At 41.6% G+C, this 23,870-nt stretch overlaps 2 protein-coding genes across 17 annotated transcripts in view; one reads left to right on the top strand and one right to left on the bottom strand.

The window, feature by feature from the left end:
- sv (paired box protein shaven) overlaps positions 1 to 2,438 on the bottom strand; it is a 134,377-nt gene extending 131,939 nt beyond the window's left edge. For 7 of the 9 annotated variants that reach the window (XM_031915167.2, XM_012483704.3, XM_012483705.3 and 4 more), the window contains exon 1: positions 1,344 to 2,210. The gene's annotated coding sequence lies outside the window, so the exon portion shown is untranslated. Of the gene's footprint in view, positions 1 to 1,343 lie in introns of all 9 variants that reach the window. The other 2 variants (XM_031915165.2, XM_003691672.4) reach the window with 2 other exon arrangements.
- The window catches only part of LOC100864158 (uncharacterized), a 157,988-nt gene that overhangs the window by 129,753 nt on the left and 4,365 nt on the right, over positions 1 to 23,870 (top strand). The gene's annotated exons all lie outside the window — the stretch shown is intronic.

The raw sequence follows: 23,870 nt of genomic DNA, 5'->3' as shown, positions 1-23,870 counted from the left end.
AGAGTTTAATGTGAATTTAGAATAGAAATTATATACGAATAATTAATGAATTGATGGCAATTTCAAAAAATTTGCAAGACTTTTGATGGATTATATACGATACACTTTCAAAATTAATTTGATAGTATAAGAGATGTATCAATTGTAAAGGATATTAATTGTTGCGGATTCTTTTTTAGAAATAAAATCGTCGGTTGTATTTACACTTGATCTGATTTCGTATAATTTCATCAGAAACCAATACTTTTGGAGAATACTCTTGAAATGGAAGATGAGTTTCGTTTCGACGCTATTAAAATTAAAAAAAATATCCACTAGAAATCTAGAAATTTTTCACTATTAATTGAGTGAAATTGTAGATAATATTATCTATTTATTTTTTTGGAAGAAATCGATCAAACGAGGAAAAACATCGATCGCAGTGGAATGAAACGTCCGATAATTTGGATTACGAGCGCACGTTTTACTTGTCCAACAGGTAATAAAACTCTTTGTGCGATCTGCATCTCGCGAAACGGGATCGCCGAGCGTTTATTACAATCCTCGATCACAAAATTTCCACCATTAATACGCTCAAAAAAAAAAAAAAAAAAAAAAAAAGAAAGAAACGAAACCGTTCTCGAAACTTATTTCCTCACTGAATATTCCACTGTTGAGATAAGCTCGCGCCGGGTGATTCAGTGGCGACGACGCAGCGTGAAAATTTATACACTCATTCCACGTTTCAAGATTAAGGAAAAAAGAAAAAAAGAGTTGTTAATAAACGTGGGCCTCGAGTTTTTAAACCTGTATCCTTGAGAATTAATTATTAACAGAAGCTTGAGAACAGCTCGACGATTATTTATCACACGAAGGAATTAAATACGTTTGAAATTTCAACCAATTTTGCAACTCCAAACGCACACATACCTCCAAACTTCTTCCCATAAAATTTTCGACCGAACAACAACGAGATTCGTGTCGAGATATCGAGTGCATCCTTCGAATAAATCATCACGAGTCTCCATCTTTTCTATTCCACTCGGCCAGTCATTAACCGCAACGACAGATCTATCATTATTACGTAGGCGAACAGTTGCCTATAATTGGCGAATGTAAACACATACCGGCCTCTGTGCGCGGATTTACGCGTGTCAATTGCGTGCGTGTGACTGTATCGCTGCCCCCTCCCTCGCACATAAATATATCGCCAATCTTTGATCTTCGTTACGACACTTTTTGTAATATCAATAGATTAAAATCTATCAATTTTGTTCTCTCGATCTTCGACTATTCGCCAGAAAAAAATTCCATTTTTAATATCGAATAAGGCTCGGTCAACGCAACAAAGAAAAGAAACTCACCCGAATTCGAATCGCTTCGTCGTCGTGATCTCGTCGTGTTCTGCCCGTTTCTATCCCTCGGCCACCTTCCTCACCGCGCGTCGAAGTCTCTGAATATTCCACTGAACACAGGCGGCAAACACTTCACCGTTCGCGCGGCCCGTCGCACCGTTCACAATTCCGAGTCCGTCATTACCGTCGCACAGATTATCTTTCACAACAACCAAAAGCCGCACGATTGTCCCTCGATGCTGCCTCCGCTCGAAAGAGGTCTCCAATTTCGATTTTTCGTAAAACAATTCGTCCCCGAATCCTCTCACGGCCCGGCTCGAATCCTCTCCATCCAAGTTGGACCGATTCCACGCATTTCACGGGGTCACGATTCACGAGGGCGGGAAAGAAGTCTCGAGATGGATCCACCAGGTGTTAAAAAAGAATGGCCGGCGCGAAACCTTCCGGATCGCTGGTCCCGGCGATCGCGTGGCTCGACGCGTGTGATGTCGGTCGAGGGGTGGGGGCGGCAGCGGAGGAGGAAGAAGCGAAAATCCACGATCGATCCACCCCCGGCTGGATCAACGAACCGGGCGGAAAATTCTCCTCGTCGGGGAGAGAAACTTGGGGTCGGTGCGCGCACGAGGCATCTCGATCAGGTCAAGAATCGATCGATCGAGCAAATTTCTTCCTCCGTTTTTTTTCGTCTCTGGATTTCGAGCCGGGGGGAGAATCGAGCGAGAGAGGGTCCCTCCCCAGCAAGGGCGACGACGACGACGACGGCCTCCGCACACGGTTGTCCTCTGTACGGGCGAGGGAAGGATCGTGGCTTATCGTCCTACGTGCTCGTGTCTACGTTCGCCGTTCTACCTCGTGGAGCGTGCAGCAGGAGGCGTGCTGTCCCGGACTGGACTAGCCTGGGCCCCTGGAGTAGAGAGGGCCGGTCGCGCTTCACCTCCGCTTCGCGTCGACCTCCCTCCACCTGGACGCTCGCTGCTCTCCTGCTCTCCTCTCTCTCTCTCTCTCTCTCTCTCTCCCTCTCCCTCTCTCCGTCTCGCTCCTCGACCGGCTGGCTTCGTCCGCGTAAAGCAGCACCGAGCCTTTACCTGTCTCTCTGCCTCCCCCTTCTACCCCCCGACCTCGCCGCGATATCAGTGGGCCGACGGTGGAGTGAGAGCCCGGCAGGGGGGAGGGAAGGGGAGCTGAGATCGGCGCGGAGGAGAAGAGGAAGAGAGATATCGTTCTGGGAGGAAGGGGGAAGGGGGGGGGGGGTAATGATGAAAACGGTGCCCCTCTCTTGCAACTTTCTTGAAGTCCTTTGGTGGACGTAACCACCGACGCCCCCGCGTACGCGTTTCTTCGAGGTGTGAAGAGAGACGCGTGCTCCCCGTTCTTTCTCTCTTCTCTCGATGAGGCGAGATGACGGGAATCGAGGATTTAATTGGTGATAGGTAGTCGTTGCGATGGTTTTGAACAGGTAGATAGGTGTTTGGAATAGTTTGGTATTTTTTGGGGGGGGGAGGGGGGAGGAAGAATTTTATTAATCCAATGATAGAGTAAAGATGTCTGGAATATTTATCGATATTTGTGATGGAATTGAATCGAGCGGATTGTCCGGCTCTGTAGAAAATGATAAGATCGTGCGAATAAAGTTGAATACTCGATACTCTTTGAGTCTCGTTTCGCGATATTTAGATAGACTAGAAGGAATGAAACTAGAAACGATTCAAATCTAAAAATCCAGTCTGATTTAAAATCGTAATTTTCCTGTCGAGGAAAAGTAATAAGAAGAACGAAGAAGAAGAATTGGAGGAAAGATCGTGGTGGGATCGGTTCGAAAGAAATATACGTTTCCATATATCCCAAAATTTCTCCTCGCTTGCGGAGTTCGCACCGTTATGGGCGGAACCAAGCGGAACCACGCTCTGTGCACAGAACAAAACTTCCCTCCCTTCTCGGTTAAATTGGAGTTTGGGCAAAGTCGCCGTGTTTCTCGTTATTTATATTCGCTGCTTGTAAATCAACGTGCTCGCCCATAGCTTAAAGCGTGGGCGTGTGAAACGGATCGAACGGAAGGCCATTGAATTTTTGTATAAATTTCTACGCCAGGATATGGCCGGTAGCCAATTCGATCGCGGAAACGCGATATCCCGACGATATCCTTCCGCCAGTCTTCGCTCTTCTCCACTCCGCCGATCCTAGGTAATCCTTGTGCTAGGAAAATATCGTGGATGGAAAAAAAAAAAAAAATACACGACCCATCGAACTTTTTTCAATTTTTTCCCTCGATAGATAGGGTATACAAATAATTGCGAATAATAAATGCGATTGAACAATTATCCATATGCGCTTGGATTAATCTGTAACGAGGATCACCTCGGATGCATCGTAATTAACTCGTAAACGAAATTCAAGGAAGCATTGGCCTCGTTTCATCCCCGAAACTCGATCATCGGAGCCACAGGCTATCGTGGAATATTAAAACGTCTCGGCTATTTAACGATGCGTGTACCAGATGAAATGTCGAGCGCACGCATCCTGTCCGGCTGGTTCAACGGTCGTTGCCGTTGTAAAAAAAGGTGTGTACATATATATATATATACGCGTGCAACACCTCGGATAGTTATGCACCCCTTTCTCGAGACCAGGCTGCAACAGTTTCTAATAGCGGCACGGTTTCTATCACTCGGTTGCACTTGCTGAAACACAGCTGTGGCACCTGTTCCTGCTGGTGGCGGTGTAAGGTGCAACGCTCCCTCCGCTCTCTCTTTTTACCTGTAATATCCGGAACGGTCGATTTGTTAATTGCAATTGTCCTCCTCCTCGATTACTAAATATATCGTTTTAATTATATAAACTATCACGTATTGGACGAATACCGGGGTGAGGAAATTGATTTGTGGAATATTATTAATGTACGGTATGAAAATTGATAAGTTGGAAATTATTATATTTATTGTATGCAAAAGTGATAAAACATGGCTTCCTGATTTTTCTACTTGCCGTCCCATATTTCACGTTACAGTTTCGCTCATTCTTTGATACCGAATCAAAAAATTGTAGGTATTCGATAAAATGAAATACACATTATAAAAACCGTGCCAATATTCGTACACTTTTAGGTGATAGAACGACGCCTGGCAGGCATACGCGTATACATTTTATTATCGATAAAAAGGAAAAGGAAAGGCTGGTTAACAAGACGAGTTTCCGGGGGTGTAGTAAGAAGAAGCGCGGGGAACACATGGGCCGAAAATATAGGATGGGGGAAGGAAACACGTGGATCAGCTGGTGTGCGATATATCGAGCCCACGTTCGACCGTTAAACGCCCTTCACCGTTCGCGAACCTGAGCACATGGCCCGCGAAGACGGAGGGCTCCTCCGTCGAGGACACGCACTCCTTCCACTCCTTCTCTTATTAACGACATGCGTTATTACGGGGGATGGTAACGGCCGCGTCAACGGTCCCTGGCACCTGACGCCTTGTAACGAGTTGGGCCCGGCCGAGGGGCGGGCCCCTTTTCGTCCCTTTTCGTCGCGATCATCCTCTTGTTCTCAACTCCGGTAGCCACGGCCCTCCTTTTGCTTTTCTTTGGATAAGATCGAGGCGAGGAATGGGATGAATATCGAGTCGAGGTCAGGTATTTAAAAGTCTAATTTTACAATCTTTGTGGTTTTTCGGAGATTTTTGTGCAGATTTTTATATGTTAATTTATTTAAACTTGATTGAAACTCGGACGAAGTATTATTATTATTATTATTATTACTTTCATTACAATTAATTATTACTATTATTTTCATTACAATTAATCCCAAGGATGAACCGCGTATCCGATTCCCAGCAAACCGTAAATCTGTTGGGAACGGGCGGTAATGGATCGAATCCACGTGGTCGAGCAAATTAGGACGCGGCTATTAAGCATCGGAGCACGGGGATAATTCGCGGCCGGGGGGATAATTCGATCGGTTGGAAGGAGGCGAGGATCGGAACGAACGCTCGGGGCGCAACCTCTGAGAGATAAAACGGCCCCGGCAACGGGGCGATGCAACGTGTTGTTTCGCCCCTGAACCTGCCAATTCACCAAACCCGCAGTGTGAACGAGCGGAATAAGAAGACAAAAGTATCGATTCTGATCTGTCGGCGTGTTTTCTTCGTGTTTCTCGAGAAGGGATCGTTTGCAATAATAATCGTTGGAAATCGTTGGAACGAATTGGTGAAATTCTTTTTATTTTTTTTAAAAATAAGATAAATCGTGATCGTTGTTTATTTCTAGAAGATAGATAGATAGATCTTTCAAAGTCGAATTTTATCGCCGTTCCACCCGGATGTTGTTGTCCAGACCCAGATGTTTGATATCTCGCTCACGACGATAAGCTGGCGGTGTCGAATTACTCTCTGTGTGAAAACTCTCTCGATCGCAGATTAGCAGAAAATGGATCGTCGCCGGTCAAAGTGATCCGGTTAGATCGATATCTGGCCGGGAAAACGATTCTCCGAGCAAACGTCGATGTAATCGTAGGTCAGCAAATGTGGCGCCGCCAGCAGGTGCGCCTTTCTTTCTTTCTTTTTCTTTTTCTTTTTCTTTCTTTCAGCCCCGCCCGACGTAGGGTAGGTAATGTCTTTCAGACCGGCTTTGCGTATTCTATTTATCTTTTCGTTTCTCCTTTCTTCCTCCCCTCGTCTCTTTTCTTCTCTTTTTTCCATAATGAATTCGTACGCGAATAATTTAGGCGCTCTTTATCCCTGGATCTGCGAGCCCTGTTTATTAATTACACTTGTTTCGGGGCACGCGACGATAATCAGGAAAATAACGGATAGAGAATTTAAATTGAATATTATTGGGAATATTATAGGAATTGAATAGATAGATAATAGATTGTTGATAGAATTTCGATATATTCGTTCAATTTTTAAAATTGATTTTAATAAAAGACAATAATTTGTGTTATGAAAAGTAGAAAAATCGTTTTCCTTTAAAATTTGTTAAAATTATTATTGTTAATTTCGAATTAATAAAAGGAATTAACAGAAAATTCAATTTAGCTACGTCGTCAAGAAATTGACGACTAATCTCCTTTCGTTTCTATTTTTGAATAATCTTTAACAGTATCGGAATATATTAAATAATGAAGAGATGCTTGCTTACATTGCCAATATAGGTGCAATGAGAAAGTCTTCGAATAGAAAATATCTTGCAAAATCATCGAGCAAACAACGAGAAAACAATTTTCTTCGAATCAGGATTGAATCGATCGCACTCCATTATCTTCTTTTTGTTGACGTGTTCGAACCTGGGGAAAGTTGGTAAAAAAAAAAAATGTGTCAAATACAGGTAGAATCTGATTAACTATCTGAAAATTACTATCGCGGCGTGTCCATTAAGAATCTTTTAGAATCTTGGAAAACGAAAGAAAGAAAATTGTTAATATTCGATCTACGCGAACGAAATTTAATCAAGCTTTTTTAAACCAAAGCTTAGTTCATCATCAGATAACATTGAATGAAACTATTTTATTCTGATCATTTTTATTTTTCATTTACCCTCTTAAATAATCACGATAAATTTAATATTGTTAAGAAATACATACGTCCATATTAATCTTTAAACTTAATCCAAGTTTATAAGCAAGTTTGTAATAGGATTCTTTTTCTTTCGCGCGTATGTAGAATGCCGCACCTGTTTTTAACTATATATAAAGTATAAATATTAAATTCATTTTACAATAGGATATTTTTGTTATTCCATTGCGTCATATCATTATTTGCATACTAGTATAATTTTTTAATTTTTTTCTAATTCATGTTATATAAGTCGCTGATGAAGAACTCGAGGTATTTCACTGACGAACAAAATGATGCAAAGTATGAAGTAACCATTGTGATTACCGACGGATCACACAGCACAATGGTGTGACATTGCTGCGCCAACAATTCGCAAAACACGCAACGTGTTAACCCTCTTAACTGCTAGATATAATGAAGTTGAAATACATCATACAGTAGTTCTCTGGTAAAATTCAGAAATATTCAGCAATAAAAAAGAAAATTTATAATCATAACTTATTAATAATCAATGAAACATTTAACGCCATATGGTGTTAAGGTATTCAAAGATTTTTCCAAGAAAGTGAATTAGAAAAATTCTTCGTATTCAAAAATCAAAAAAAAAAAAAAAAAAAAAGAACGGAATAATAAAAAAAAATATAGAAATCCAAAATCCAACCATTCGTGCACGAAAGAAAACTTGAACACGTGGAGATCCCTTTTTCCCACGCGTTTGTCGAATTGGAAAAATTGAATCGACGAAGAAGAGAGTTTGCACACAACGGGTATAAATAATAGAAAAGAGATCGTGGTCTCGTTTCGCTCCGACGGTACACCGTTTAAAACCGTTTAACGTTTATAAAACGGTTTGATCGTTGTGTTTCGGCACCGAATTACGCAGCCGCTTGCAATATCCTATCTTATCTTTGGTGCCGTTGAGCGTAATGAGAAAATAACACGAAATTACACACCCCGATCGAGCGTGCTCCATCAAAGCGGATTCAAAGCGCGGCCCGCCGAAGAGGAAGTTGAGGAAGGTCCCGATGGCTCGTTGCCAGCTGCTGTGAAATTTATTCGAAATTCCAGAATTTTTAATCGATCCGGTTACCGGGTTGCACGAATATTTTTCAGAAAATATTCTTTTTACGCGCTCGTTACATCGTTATGGAGAAATTTACGAGAACTGTTTAGGATAGAAAAGTGGAGAGGAATTAATTTTATGGAGGGTTATTACGTAATCAAGACGAATTGTCGAGAGGAATAGTAGATGAAAAGGATAGAATGCAATACGAAAGAAATGAGAAATTAAATAGAAATTGAGCGTTTCGCGGATCTCACGTAACAAGAATACGACGTTTCGCTAATGGATAAATCCCGAGTAACGATCCACTTGCATATTTCTCCTGGTTAAAGTGTCAAACGTTGAAGACGTTGTTAGCCTCTTAACCGGCCACTCGACCAGCCTGCCTTTCCCTCTGAATCGTCCAAACACTCGAGAGTCTCTTGCTCGAGGCTGCATTTATACCGGACACCGATCCTAGGTGTTGCACGAGGGATGACAAGACGTAAACGTAGAACGCGCGTCTTCGCGCAACACTTCCAAACACGTTCTACTATATCTTGTGCTGCTGACAAGAAAACACGCAACATGCGTATCTTCGAGAGTTTTTAAGAGTTTCATCGAGAGCCGTCTCGAGTGCAATATTCACGTCCAATATTCATTTCCCTGCTTCGTAGCAATTTTTATAACACATCGTAAAATAACATTGTTCAAATTAACAACACGGGTGAAGTTAGAGTTGAGGAATTTATTAAAGTTATCCCGTTATTACGCTAATAATATCATCAAGATGTTATTCATCTATAACATTCTACAACCCTTGCTGCAAACCACTTACACGCTCAAACATCCCTCGAAATAAACGAAAAGATCGGCCGGCCGTGACGCGATCGAAACAATTGCTTCCCACATCGTCATAAGAGAGAAAGGAGGAAACGGGATCGGCAGATCGACCGACATCCTCCAAAACGAGCCCTCGAAACAAGCGTTCGCAACGAAGGAGCAAAGTTCGCGACCTGGCCGTCGTTGGCTCCTCTGGTGGCCGTGGTGGGGTCACTCTCGTGTCGTGGAGGGGCCCGAACCACGGGCGGAGGGAGAGGGAAGAGGGCCCGGAGGGGCCAGAGAGCAACGGCGAACACGGCCCCGGGTGATTACGTCGCCTGTCGGCGCGGAACTGTCTCCTCCTACCCGCGGCGCCCACCGTGCTCCGATTGGCCAAGCTCCCTGCCGAGGATACGTGCACCTTCTCTCTTCCTCTCTCTAAACTCTTCTCTCTCCTCTCCTCTCGGCCCTCTCCCCTGTTTCTCCCTCTCGTTTCTTTTTCGAACCGCCGCGGTTCCCCCTTTTTTTTTTCTTTTTTTTTCTTTTTTTTTTTTTTTTTTTTGCCGCCACGTAAACCCCCTCCCTCGCCCCCCTCCCTGCGTACTCTTCCTCCTCGTGCTTCCCCCTCGACGCACTCTCGAAGCTTTTTCCCTCGCTTTCTTTCCCTTGTTTCGTTCACCTTGGCTCCGTTTCGTCACCGCCGGGCCTGACCACCGCTGCTATGGCCGCTTCCGCTTTCGATGGTGGAGGCGGGAGGAGGAGGAGGGGGAGGAGGAGGAGGAGGTTTCAGGATGGAATATCGGCTGGGTTGGGTGGTGTTGGTCGGATGTTGGAGGTTTGGAAACGTTGCGAAATGGGGGGAGGGAGGGGGATAAGGAGATGTTTGTTGTCTTCTTGGTTTCTTCTTGGTTTCGATTCAATTTGTGGAAAATTTCGCGGGGGTGGGATACACACGTTTTTGTATACATCACGCGTGATTGATTGGTAATATTCGAAAATGAATGAATGTTCAATTGTTGAAATTGATATCATAGAATAATGGAAATATTGAATGTATTGTGCAGGTAGAGAATATTACAATGTATTTAAGATGAAGTATTTGCGTTTTTTGCATTTTTGCACATAGAGCACCATCTAACGGGATATTGCTTGTACTTGGTAAGCCAAGTTGCAAATATTTATCAAATATTATTTATTAAATATTCCATCGAGTGCACCGTTGATACTTCCTTCTTTGTGTTTCTTCGATTTTTTTTTTTTTTTTTTTAACTAGAGAAAAACTTTAGAGATCTTTTGACCCTATTTCGTTCCATTCCAACGTGTAATCTATCATTCAAAGTACAGTAGAAATCGAAAGAATCAATTATACTTAATTATAGCTTCATCGAATTTTCTTGCTCTAACAGATTTCACGTACATATATTCCACGTTATTAATACAGCCTGTTTTAAATTCAGCGATCCGTACGTACCAACATTCGAGCGAAAAATTCCCTAGCGCCAAAATTCATCGTAATCGCAATGGATACGATTTATTTTACGAGACGTCGAATTTTCGATTAATATTGTCACCCACTCAAACGCTCATTCCATATTTCAAAATTTTCTGTACATTATCAATACTGCGATACAATCTTTTTTCAAATTCAGCGAATCCATGGATACCAACGATTCGAGCGAAAAAGTACCCAGCATCGAAATTCTATCTCTTGGCCGAAATTGATCGTAATTGCAACGGCGACACGATTTGTTTGAGAAAGATGGACGACGTGAAATTACGTCCGGTCGGCACACTCGCGTGCTGTTGCAGCGCACACGCGCGTCGTCCCAAGCGAATATTTATCGGGTCGCATCGCGACCGTTTGCACGCGATTCTGGCGCATGCAAAAAGGAATTTCACTCCCGTAACGAAGTGAAAATTGTGCGCCTCCGTTTTCTGTATAAATGATAGCCCACCGTTAGACGCATCACCCTACTTTCGTTTCGGACCGGAAACGAGCGAGCCAACGGGAACAACCGGCGATGAATTCCCTTTTTCCGATTGTTTTTTCCGATTTTTTTTTTACAATCTTTCTTTAACGGAGAAGAACGGACGAGTGGTGGATCGAGAAATATTGGAAAATACGGGAAATAGAAATGTATAAATGTGAATTAAGAAAAGTTATTTTGACAGACGATGAAATATTCGATACAACAATTCAACATTTTGTTGAATCGTTCGATGTTGAAATTCTTTTTTACAAGTTAATGATTTGATACGCGAAAAAATGGATTTCGAACGGATTTCTCTTTTTTTTTTTTTCTTTTCAAGAAATAGAGGCGGAATATATTTACTGTTTAGAATTATACGAATTTTATTCGGTGTTTCAGTTTCTTTTCTTTGTCGAAATGTTGCAATTGATTGATATTAGAACGTTCTAGACTGCCTACTTTAAAAAAGAAATATATAAGTAAATGGAAACGGTAAAGTAACGGGTAAGTCTCTAAAAATGCTTTCATCACAGAACAGGTATCATTTTTCGATAACCTTAATAGATATCGGTACGATACTTGATACGATAAAGAAAATGCTTGGAAAATATAACAAGACGTATAATTTAGATTATTACTATTCACATTAGTATATACAATTTACAATATGAATTAGTGAAGTTTTTTTATTCGTATACACTTAATTTATTGGTCAAAGATTGCAATTTTTCAATTATTCTCCATATTTCTCCCGTAATAAAAATAAAACTTTGTCGTATTCATAAAGTTTCTGTCGTCCATCGATTCCTCTATCAATTCGATCCAACTTCCTCGAATTATTATCCTTCGAAAAACTGTTTCTCAAGTCATTAATTAAGAAGAATACAACCGTTTACCAACCGAGCAGCAAATCAATGCCCATTTCCATCCTATTTCTTGGTATATAAATTCTAAAACAAACACTTGGATTCAAGCGCTTGGTAACGTGGCTGGTTGGTGGCAGCCACGTTGGATTTTTAAGCGTTAAGTAATTTTCTTTCTTTCCAACTGGGATAATAACGCAGATGACAGACTTCCCGGTACGGATCATGATTTCTCGGTTGGTTTTGCATCGTTGTTTGCCCGTTTGTCGTGGTCATCGCCCGTTAGAAAAGAATCGCCAAGTTCGCCAAGTTACCGCCGTGGGAGAGTCGTTCGATCTGGATCACCACGAGAGGAATCGCTCCGGGTAAACCGATCCCGTGGCGCGTACCATCGGCGCTGATGGACGAGCGAGGTGTGTCACGGTCACTTGGCCAACAAAACGTTTATTAACGCTCGACGAAATCGATAAAAAGAAGGGGAAAAAAGACAGGGAAGAAAAGAAACAGAGCCGACCCTCGTGCAAATTTTTAATCTCGATTAAAGACCAAGTTCGATCGACCCATACGATTTTTCGTTATTATTATTCTGGCTTTCCATCTTATTACTTGTTTTATCATTAAACGAAGATTCGATTTCATCGTGAAACGATTAAAAACGATGGAAAAATTTCAATTCAAAGTGTTTTCTACGTAATAAAAGAATTTATATATTCCTATCTTCATCTTAATTACGAGCAAGATTTATTACGACGATTAGTAATGAATTAATTCTTCCCTTTCCCATAAAAATCCTGATAAACGAACGACGATTATTCCATTTCGTTTAATTATAACGGTGATTATAATTCGAATTAACTTCATATTATTGTAATTTTAATCCCAGCAATTGAACCAATCTACGTTACTCCTCTTTTCCATGCTATCTTCACGCTATGATTGTTATTAAGCGTGAATTTTCAACATTAATCGCGAATAATTGAAAACATACTTAAATATCCGATCAAAAATACAAGAAACAAAAGACAACAAACTCTCTATCTCTCCTCTCAATCTCTTGTAAACGATCGATCGATACCATTTCGTTCAATTATAAATATGGTAATTATAATTCACTTCAAATTGTTTCAATTTTAATCCCAGCAATTGAACCAATCTACGTTATTCCTCTTTTCCATACAAAAAAAAAAGACAACAAACTCTCCATCCCTCCTCTCCATCTCCTTGTAAACGATCGATCGCCGATCGATACGCAATCTCCACACAATGGCGTCTTCCAGATCATCGAATCAGAGCCGCGATATCGTCCATCCCGCCGAACAAATACAGCCTGTAAAAATAGCTTTCTCCTCGCAGCATCGCCGACACGCGTCGCCGACGATCGATATCGATGGGCAGGTGCGTCCAGGTGCCGTTTCCAGAAGCGTGCCGACTTCCTTCTAAACCGAACCGCGATCGCTATCCGAATTCGTCGCAATAACTCGTTCGACCACGCTCCTGTTCGACAACCTTGCGCGCTCCTTCGTTGAAATTAATCGATTCTCGATCGATAATCGTTCACGAAATATCATTTTCGTTTCGAGAAGGAAATTTTCACGAAAGATTATATTATTAGGTAATCACTATTTGTTTGTAATCATAAGACACGAAGGATCGAAGACACGAGTGAAAGCGATTATTCGAACGGAAGGTGGGGGGGGGGATCGATGATGGGAGGAATCGAAGCCGCAAACTACAAACACATTTTTGCCCGTCTCTCGAGCAACAAAGCTGCGATTCACCGAGCAAAAAAGTAGCGCTTTCACGCGAGCGGACCTCACGAGAGGGGACTCTCTCAACAGGTTCCGTGGAGGAGGAGGAGGGGTCGGCGAGCAGGCAACCGTGATCCATAGGAAATCGATGGAAAAGAAAGCTCGATTGTCCGCAGGTGGCAACCTCGATTGAGGAGGAGGAGGAGGCGGCCGGTGTATCGTTTCCAGTGGCACGGAGCGGCGATAAAGGATGAAAACGAGGGTGTTGTTGGATCGCAACACCTGTCTCGTAGTCGGCGCCGGGGGTTGTTGTGATCCCTGGACCGTGACGAAACGCTCTCCGCGCGGTTCTAGGTGAACGTCCGATTCTACCCTGAAGATCGATCCCTCGAAGCGGATTCCTTCTTTCGATCGGCCCTTTGACGACGTGGATGTGTTGTTCGAAGGATTCGTTGATGGATTAACGAGGAGATCGGTGCGGTTCAAAGAGGAAACAAAGTGAAACGTATCGTATAAGGAAGAGAAAAAGAAAGCTTCGTAGCTTTCGAGTTTTCCTAATTAATAGTTTTCGACGAAGAAAAGAAATATTCTTTCTTGAAAAGTGATCGTTCGTTCGATTTTCTCCTCCAAGTTTTCTCCTCAAGAGCCCCTCTGTTAATTCTTGCTCCGCTCGATCTCTGGATCCGGTCGAGAGGGAATGCTGTTAACTTTCGCGCGATCTTATACGCGCCGCTTCATTCTCGGTGATTACTCATTAAGGTCTCTATGTTACCGTGAAATTATCTCAAAATCCCACGGCCCGTGCCTGTTCAGCCAGAAAACGATTTTAAGCCTAGCCGGGGAGGGGGGAGGTAATTAAAGAATCTTACTCCCGAACGATTAACACTCGATTTATATTTTTCCACCTGTAACACGCATCGTATTGTGGCGGAGCAAACGGAATAACTGTGGAAGTGATCTAGAGGTGTTCATTCTTCGAACGAAGAAGAAATCCATTATCGGTTAGCATTCGTCAGGTTTCACTTTTTCCATTTTACACGCATCGACGTGTAACATTGGTAAAAATTATTGCGGTATCGGGGCAGCTTGGACAAATCTTTGGACAAATACTGCGATCTGTTCATGTAAATGATCATCGTCAACTCGTTATTCGTGTAATTTTCTTAAAAATCGTTCGATCATAAAATGATGAACTTAAAGGAAACTGCAGGAAAAATTGAACGAACGACGATCAAGCGTATATATCACTCGTTTCATTTCCATTAATTTTACAGTTACAATGCAATCAATTACACTTATCGTGCCCACCTTCAATCCTTCGAATCGTCAACTAATCCCAAGCCAATTTCGCATGGTATATAGGCAAGCCAATATAATACCACTTAGTTCGAACTAAGCGAGATGGAAGATAAGATATTCCGCCCGACGGAATATTTCTTCGTTCCAACGAATGAGACCAATGATCCCGATGCCATTAGCATAGTCACGATCCACGGCGACATCGCGGCTCTCCACGTACCCCGTTATATATCTTCGCTGCCTTGCCACCGGCTAAATGGTTTCCCGATGTAAATTGGCCCCTGCAAATTGCATAATCATCTTTAACAGGGCTACGCTGAAGAAGAAGGCAGCCTTCAACGGAGGTTAAAAGTTCGTAATCTTATCTTTCGAATCTCTTTCTTGACAAGATTTTTGATCGATGATTGAACGAATCATCCTTTATTTACGACTCTTCTTGCTTGCAATAATAATCTCTCCCTTTTCTTTCCTCAATCGATGATTCGCGATGAAGGAATTGAATTCTTTGTCTCTGACTCCTCTGGCTCTTTTGTTGTCGTTTAATTAATAATAAATTCGGAAAAATTATTGAAATAGAATTTATTTCATAGAAGAATCTCTTCTCTTCCTAACAAAGAACTTTCTAATCTGACTCTGAGCCTCGATTTTTCCACAGCGCGTAAATTCTGACCTCCTCCTCCTCCTCCTCCTCCTCCTCCTCCTCGAGGATCGAGCACACGGCGCAAAAAGCGGACGGCACGGTCAAAAGAAAAATGGCGAGGAATCGAATCCGAATGGGATTTCAGGCGCGAGATCTCGATCGATCGATGTTGGAGGCAATAATTCGGGGTGCCACCGCCACGCCTTTGCAATATCGAAATATTAGCACTCGCGCTGGTGTATTATTTACACGTGTAGACGAGGCGGGAGAGAGTTGCGGTCGAGGGTTGGTGGTAATCGCCACCAGCGGGCCGGGATAGATTAAATTGGGGCAGGTAGCAGCAGCCGAGGTGAAGCGAAGAGTGTCGGAGTCACGTGCGGCCTCAGCGACCGGAAACACGGTATAAAAGATCGTAAGAGGCCGTCCGCAACGGTAGCATCTTCCCTGGCCCCCCTTGTTTTCGCGAGAATCCAATTATTCGTCCGTTCCTTGATTTTCCGTGTCTCGTTTCTTTCCGCTCTCGTGTTGTATATCATTGAAGGGAATAGAGAAGAAATTAGCGTGAAGACTCGTGGGGTATAACATTCGATATAGGATTCACAGGAAAATACAGTTTATGAAAATAAGTAGTGGGGTATTTATATTTAAGAATGTTACCAACAATTCCGAATTTTTTTTTCATATTCGATCAAAATGAATTTTATTTATTCATTTTATTTTTACATATTTAAGCGAACACTACAAAAGAAAACATTGTAACAAGAGTCTCTAGGGTACTAATGTATTTATATGCATTTATAATATTAAAATGTAGGATAGTATGAGTGCAAAGGGTTAATACCTGATTGATTGATCTTTTATAAAGATAAATGGCGAAAAATTTTTAGCATTCAAATGATTTCTCGTTTCATTTCGCGGTGAATGAATCAAACGTAAACATGTATCCGAGAAAACAACTCTTATTGGCATAAAAGCGCGGTAAACTCGATGGACAGGTTCTGAAAGCTCAGGTTTCATCGGGCGTCGAGCGGAATGCGTGCAAGAAAGTGGCGGGATGAAAGAGGCGAGGACGGTCGACTTGGATGGGCACACAGGAAGAAGCTCGGCCACGGGATTACGTGGACATTGGTATTAGCCACAATGTTTCTTTATAGGTGGAAAAATTAACCGGATTCCAAGGAAATTATCGGGATAACTTCTTGCGGAAGTTTCGAGGGCGTCGCGAGCAAACAACGGGGAATGAAAAAGCTAGCGAGCTTTTTTCCCTTTTCATCGACTTCCTGCGTCGATCCTTCGACACTTTGGAATTTTAAATAAACGTTCTACCGATAAATTTGCGAAAGAATATTATTACTTTAGATAGAAGAATTTCTTTTGGAATCAAGTAGAATGGAAATTTTTGGTCTCTCTCATTCAGAGAAGAAGAGATATATTCTTATTTGTTAAAAATAAAAATTAGATTTAAAACAGTTATAGCGTATGATTGGAAAATATCACGCACGTTTCTATGCATGACGTGGTTATTTTTCCAATGCAACTTTCCACTTCGTTCATAAATTTATTTCAACCTTATCCGCATCGATGACACATACGTTATTTAATCGTAATCATCTTATATAATCAAAGCGTGCCAAGTATCTGGAAGATTTGTCGATCGATTCAAGCTTATAGATATTTTCTGATGGACACTTTTGATATTCCATTAATTAACGACAAATCGATATTTATCGCATTGATAGCAAGATCTTGTAAGAGCTTCCTGTTAATAATCGATCTTCACTTCGTTAAAACTTCGTATTTATGATATTATTTAGAGATTTAATATCGATCGCTCGCTGGAAATCTGCTTCGTTGTGAAACGTTTTCTGTTACTGGAAATTATAGGTTTTTCGTATCTTGTCCTCTACGTTACGACCATTAACGTCGTAAACGTTCCATAATTCCATGCGTTTTCCGCGTTTTTAACCTCTTTCTAAACTGTCCTCGCGATGCGATCTTCAAACGATATTGATAGATAACAAGCGAAACGTAATAATTTAAATAGAATAAAATTAATTGTCTTGATTTTAAGAACATTTTATTTCGTATTCCGCGAAGAGATTAATTCTATAGATATCAGATTTACGATGATGAAAGATCATCTCAAATTATCTTATTATGCAGGATATTCATTTATTTGAAGAAGAATCGATTTTTCAAAAATAATCGAAAAACACAATGATCCAATATCTTGGAATAAAGATCGATCAATCGGATCGGCCGATCGACTCTTACTTTCAACACGTGTCGTTGACTGGATTCTATCGTCGCGCCCTTATCACGCGCGACTTTGTATCATGAATTAAGAGAAAGTATCGCAGCCTCCTGCTGGCCCACTGCACCGGCGAATCAGAGCTGAACTATCAGCCTGTATCAATGCTCGAGAAGTTCGAGCTGGCGCGGATTACTGGCCCTGAGATTCGTGTCGTACGATCAATTTGTGTACCCTTTTTTTATGGGGCTCGCATCGAAGATATTCGAACAAAAAACAAAAAAGATTTAAATAAAGAAAAAAAAGTAGAATCTTTGGAAGGAAAATTGATGTAGATGAAATAATGATATTTTTCTTTGTGTAAGCTCTCTATATGATATAATTCGTTTTTATTTTATTTTAGAGAAATAATTTTGGAAGCATCGTGCAGACATTTTAAAGCAAGTTTCTTGATCGTAAAACAATAAATCTCGTATAATAAACTATAAATTGACAAGTATTAGTTACATAAATGCTGCAGAGTTTAAGCAAGAACAAAAATTTTACTTTTTAACTCGCGTTCAAATTTATCTCAAACGAATAACGACATAGGTCGTTATAATGCGAACAGTAAGCGAGAGAAATTGCTGTATTTATGATATACAGTTTGACAAACTGTACTAAACTTGCGAGTATATTTTATTTCGCCACCTATTTGACCTTTTCAGAAATTAATCTTCCCTTCCTTCGTCAAAAATGTCCAAACTGTCTTCAAACGGTACAAATTAATCGGGAGATCGAATTCACGAGAGAAAAGGGGGATCAAAAATAAACGATTAATCCCTGTGGCATTCCTTCGTGTGCACGCCATAATGACAGGAACGTGTCTGCGTAACGAGAGGGAAACGGCAGCCGTAAAGTATCGGCGACAAGCGTTAAGGTGTCGTAAAGGCGATAATTCAACGGGTTTATCAAGCACGGCCGAACACGGTCAACCACTGTCTTTACGACCGATCGATATTAATGCCCATTGTTAAAAACGAGCGGCGGTATATCGATCGAGCAGCTTGAACGCAAATTGCCGGGACACGCCGAACCCCTTCCCCTTCGTTTCGATTCGAATTAATATGGAGAGAGTGAGAGAGAGAGAGAGAGAGAGAGAGAGGTTATGGTCGTCGTCGGTTCGATGGTTTGGTTTCCACTTTCTTCTTTACCTTCGTGTCTACAACGATCTGACGGATCTGAATTATCGACCGGTATATCTGTATCGACAAATTTTCGAGTATCTTTTTCCTTTTCGTTTCCTTCGCTCAATTGATCGAGAAATCGTTCGATTATTTAGATCTCTGCGTTGCACGCGAAATTTCTAGAATATAACGTTTCGATAAGGAGAAACTTTGTTTTTTAATTCGAATCAGAAGAGGTTAAGAGTGATACGGATGTTGAGAAATATCGATTGACGCCATTTTTTTTTTTTTTATCATTGCACACCTGTCCGTTTGAATTGACTCGTAGTGGACAGATTTCTATAGTATTACATTATACGTTAACTTCATCAGCTTGTTTTATATTACTTAACATTTAGGTCTCTGCTCGAATGAGGATGTTATAACGAAGCTAAATGCTAACATTTTTTTAAAAAAAGAACATTGATCTCGATAATTATAAACTTCAAATTACAAACTTTCACAAGTTATCGAGTGCCACACTACACTTTTCGCACGAAAGATGTATATGATATATTTTACCTATGCACTTTATATTCTTGGAAACAAAAGAGAGAGAGGAGAGAGAGAGAGAGCGTATCACAGGACACAAATCCATCCCCCAGTTTTCCAGCCGGAGGATAATAACTCGATGTCCGCCCCCTCTGATCCCCGGTGCAGTGAAAGCTAGGTGTGGAACAAGAGGCGTGACAAATCGTGGAATCGGGTCGATCAATGTACGAGCTGCGTAAGTGCGTGGTGGCTCGAAATTGCACGCTCGTGTCTCCTACCTACCTTGGTCCGTGTCCACGCGTGTAAATCGCGCGTGTAGGTGCAGGGAACCGTGTCTGTGTCGCGTGTACGTCGGTGTCCAGTGATTAATCCCCGCACACACGCCCATAATTCGCCCCTGGATCGGCTCGTAAACGTTCGTCCCGAACCGGACCGGATTAAATAAGAGCTTTTCAATACGGCTCCCGGTCTTATCTATCCCCGATTCCGTGTTATTAGCCCTGACATAAATTGATGTATACGCGTCCTCCGCTCGACTCGTGCACGGTTTTCGAGCCGTCGTATTTTTCGCGCTTCGTTTCCTCTTTTTTCTTCTTCTTCTTCTTCTTCTTCTTCTCTTCTCTTCACTATTGCGGTTTGATTATATTGGCACCTTCCTCTCGACACGATAACAGATTACAGATGTTTCACTCTTGACTAGTTTCATCGATTCGACGAGATCGAATTTCTTCGAGAAGAAGAAGAGTCGGAAGTATATCGTGTTTCCGGGAAGGAAGAAAAAGAGGACAAATTGCTCAACGATAGAGCACGATCCTATAAAAGTTGTTTCAAGAGCGAGACGAGCAAACGACGAAGTTACGTAAATTTGCTTAATAATGCGACAGTCGCAGACCGTCCACGGCCATTCTTCATCTCGCGTACGGGCCGCTCTTCTGGAAGAAGTCCAGTCAAACCAGTGTAACACGAAGAACGAAGGCAAAAAGTAACAGCCATTGTTACTAGTTCCTGTTACCGTGTCCCGCGCACAATACCATTCCACGCTTCCTTTGCAACCGTGAAAAATAATCCGGCTTTGTCTATGATGTGCGCAACAATGCGCCACTGGTGCAAGCTATCGTATGGTCGCGGTTGAAATGTCTTTTCAGAATAATGTCGCGTTCGAGCAAACGTACGGGCCGACAAATGGCATCTCACATGTTTAATATCACGGTGCTCGAGTTAATTGAAATTGCTTAAATTCTTGTCAGAGAGATCGTTAAAATTCTTAAAAATTCGTCTTCGAGAGTTGAGTGCAACATGAGTCAATAATTTTATAAATTCGGTAACGATAGCCTATAAATATATCGGTCGGTTCAACCGTAACCTTTCATCCTCGAAATCGATTTCGAATTTCGATTTCGAATCAGGTAACGAGAACAGAGGACGATGATTATACTGATCGGCGCAGGCGAGAAGATGAGACCACACTGGCGGCAGGTGATCCGATTTCGTTGATCCGTTCGTGACGAATGAAGATACGAAACAGAGTAATCCGTCGAGAACGAACCGCCCCAATGCCATTAAACCACGCTAACGAGTCCCTTGGGCGACGTGATGAAGTCGAGTACTTAATTTTCTTTCATAATGAGACCCCTCTAACTGAATATCCCGCCTTTCAATTTAGAAAGAACGATAGTAAAATTAATTCTTCCTTTTTTCTTCTTCTCTCCAACGAATATCGGAACTGAATATCTCCAAATTAAGCCGATTAAAGATCTGGATTCTGGATTTTTCAAAGTAAAAATTGACGAACTCTTCGTTTTCCTCTCCTCTCAAAATCGAAATCTCATTGGCGAGTGGATAAATTGGATTGTTAAAACTGGGTAAAAATAGTTAGAAATCGTTGGAAGGACGATAACGAAAAGAAGTTTGTGCAAGTTATGTCAAAGAAACGAAATATTCCTCGGGGTAATAATTCGACGGATATTTTAAACGAACAACAAGTTGCAATTTGCCCGCTCGAGTTGCACCGATAATTATAGGATGAGCATTTTGGCGGGCAATTTAATTTCGCAAATGATCCGTCCACGATTAATATTCATAATTTGCACAAGTTGGATAACCGGTTATACAATGTGTATTACATAACACACGCAAGAGAGAAAGAGAGAGAGAGAGAGAGAGAGAGATGTCCAGAAGTGAAAGGGAGGAATTAGAAACGGCACATGAGTCGTAGGGCTGCCAGAAACGGGATTTTGCTGAGTTAATTCGAAATAGTGGAGGACAGGAAGACGAAATTCGGCATGGATCTCAACGGCTCTGCTTAATCGACACACGCACAAAAAAAAACAATCTGATCCTAGAAAAAGAAACCATGAAATTTGTAAAATTATTTCGCTGTTGCCCACCTACGTCGCCTAGGGATTTTATATAATACCAAATAGAGACTTTCGTGAAAGTTCTAGAAGTCTATATCTATAGTGGATCTTCTTAATTTTTTTTTTTTTTTTTTGTTAATAAATTAAATAAATAACAATGAAATATTTATTATTGAAAATGTTTCAATCAATATAGTAGTAAGTCGATATAGGATGAATAGAAATTACAAAGGTAAATGGAAACGGAGAATTAAGTCCGATTTCGATTTGTCGCCCGATTTCTCTTTGCAGAGCTGAGTCACTGCTTTTTTTTGCTCGCTTCACGGTGAATCGAAAGCAGCTGGGATTACCTAGATCTAGAAATCCTTGTTCTCTCGTCGAAATCGAATAGAACTCCTCCGCCGGTCTCATCTTTGTGTCATCAAAAATCGAGACTCGATTAATTAAGGAATCCAAAACCCTCGAAATTATCCTCCAGTTCATGTTCCAAAAAGAATAATCGTCTTGTTCCGACGTATATAAAATACACAGTAAAAAAAAAAGGAACAATTATTAATATTATACATCTAATAAAACGAATCCTCCGCAAAAGATGCCAGAGATGATCCTTTAAGGGAAATCCACTTCCGGAATCGTCTCGAGGAGCTCGTCTCTCTCTCGAAAGAGAACTCTTCGAAAAGAAAGAAAGGAAGCGACGAAAGATAAAAAAAAAAAAAGGAGATCAGAAAATCGGATACCTCGATAGACGGGGTCAAGCCAAGGAAAAGAATGGCAGCGTTTAAAGGAAGGGGGGGGGGGGCTTAAAGTCATCGAGGACGTAATCGGCCCTGTCGATCTTCGGTGGCCCATAATCCCGCGAGGAGAGCCAAGGCTCCATTCAACGGCTCTCCACTCGGCCTGGCATTGATCATCGATCGTCTCACACGATCGGCTCATAATAGGGCACGTCGTTTCCATCGTTGCCGATACGAGGATAAAGAAGTCTTGATCTCTTCTTCTTTGTCCCTGCGGATTCCGGACGATGTGTTGTCCGCTCGAGTGCCAGACACGCATTGGACCTTCTCCAAAGTGCGTCATCCTCTTGCAACGGGGGTGTCTGTGATAAGATCGTAATCGAGATCGATATTCTGTTTGTTCCTGATGACGGGTATATCGGCGATCTTTTTCTCACGTAATATTTTTTTTTGTTCACTATATTTATAGCCACTGATAAAATTTCAAGCCTAGTTTATTTTAAACTATATATTTGTAATCTGTTTGCCGATTTCCAATCTTCAAAAATTTCAAAAAGATAAAACACGCAATGTTTAAATGGCAAACTTGTAGGAGAAACCAGAAACCAGTAAATCTTTCTCGAGACCGTTAAAATTATAAATCATAGGCGAGCAAAATTGGAAACTGAAACTCATCGTCGTAGAGGTTTTCAGTGAGCAGTCGGTTCGTCCCCCATGGCGATCCAGACGTAGGAGTCTTGCGAATGTGGGATGAATGGAAATACGGGTACTTGAGTAAGCTTAAATTACATTTCATTCATGCAGGAAAAGCAGACACGCGGGAGTCGGCCTTCCGGCTCGGCGTTGCACACGCTGGAAAGAGGCGCTTCTGCGTAATAATGGCCGGCCTATAATGTGTATTATCCCGACATCCTGCGGCGACTCCTTTCGTGCGCGGCTTCTCCTAGCCGACGTTGCGACAACGGCGATAATCGGATGGTGTTCTCGCGTTTTTTTCCCAGCCGAGGTTGCGAAAACCGAGTCGAAATGTTCGGAATTGCGCGGTGAAATCATCGTTTCGTTGCCTCTCTATCGTAGAAAATGATCGTGCAACTCGTAATTTTTACTTTGATTTATATATTTATTTATTTTTTTTTTTTTCTACATAGAAATTGGAATCTTACTCCTCTCGCGCGATCGTCAAATTAATAGTGATAATTCTTTGATGACGAGGATTAAAGTTATATCGTTCGTGGAAAGGGATAAGAGAGTGGAATTTAAATACAGTTCAAATATATCGATATATAGTACGATAATGTAGAAGCAATGTATTATATTAAACAAATTTTACAACGAATAATGGATTCGCGTTGGAACCGGTGAAAGTGTATTCGCCTTTTGCGAAACACGAATTCTGTAAACCGCTGCAGACTTTAATCGCGAGCCGCCGCTTCAATGGGGGAGTATATAGGGGACAGGAAGGGGGTAAAAATCGGTGAAGAGGAATCATGGCTGGATGCACTCCCTCCCTATGTTCACGCACTTTTACCGCCGGCTAGCATCGGCACTGGTTCTGCGTTTTTCGAGGGGG

Source organism: Apis florea, unplaced genomic scaffold, assembly GCF_048593485.1.
Source record: "Apis florea isolate Af1SG1 unplaced genomic scaffold, ASM4859348v1 contig_2291_pilon, whole genome shotgun sequence".
Classification (NCBI taxonomy): domain Eukaryota; kingdom Metazoa; phylum Arthropoda; class Insecta; order Hymenoptera; family Apidae; genus Apis; species Apis florea.
This window is presented reverse-complemented; position numbering and strand designations above follow the sequence as displayed.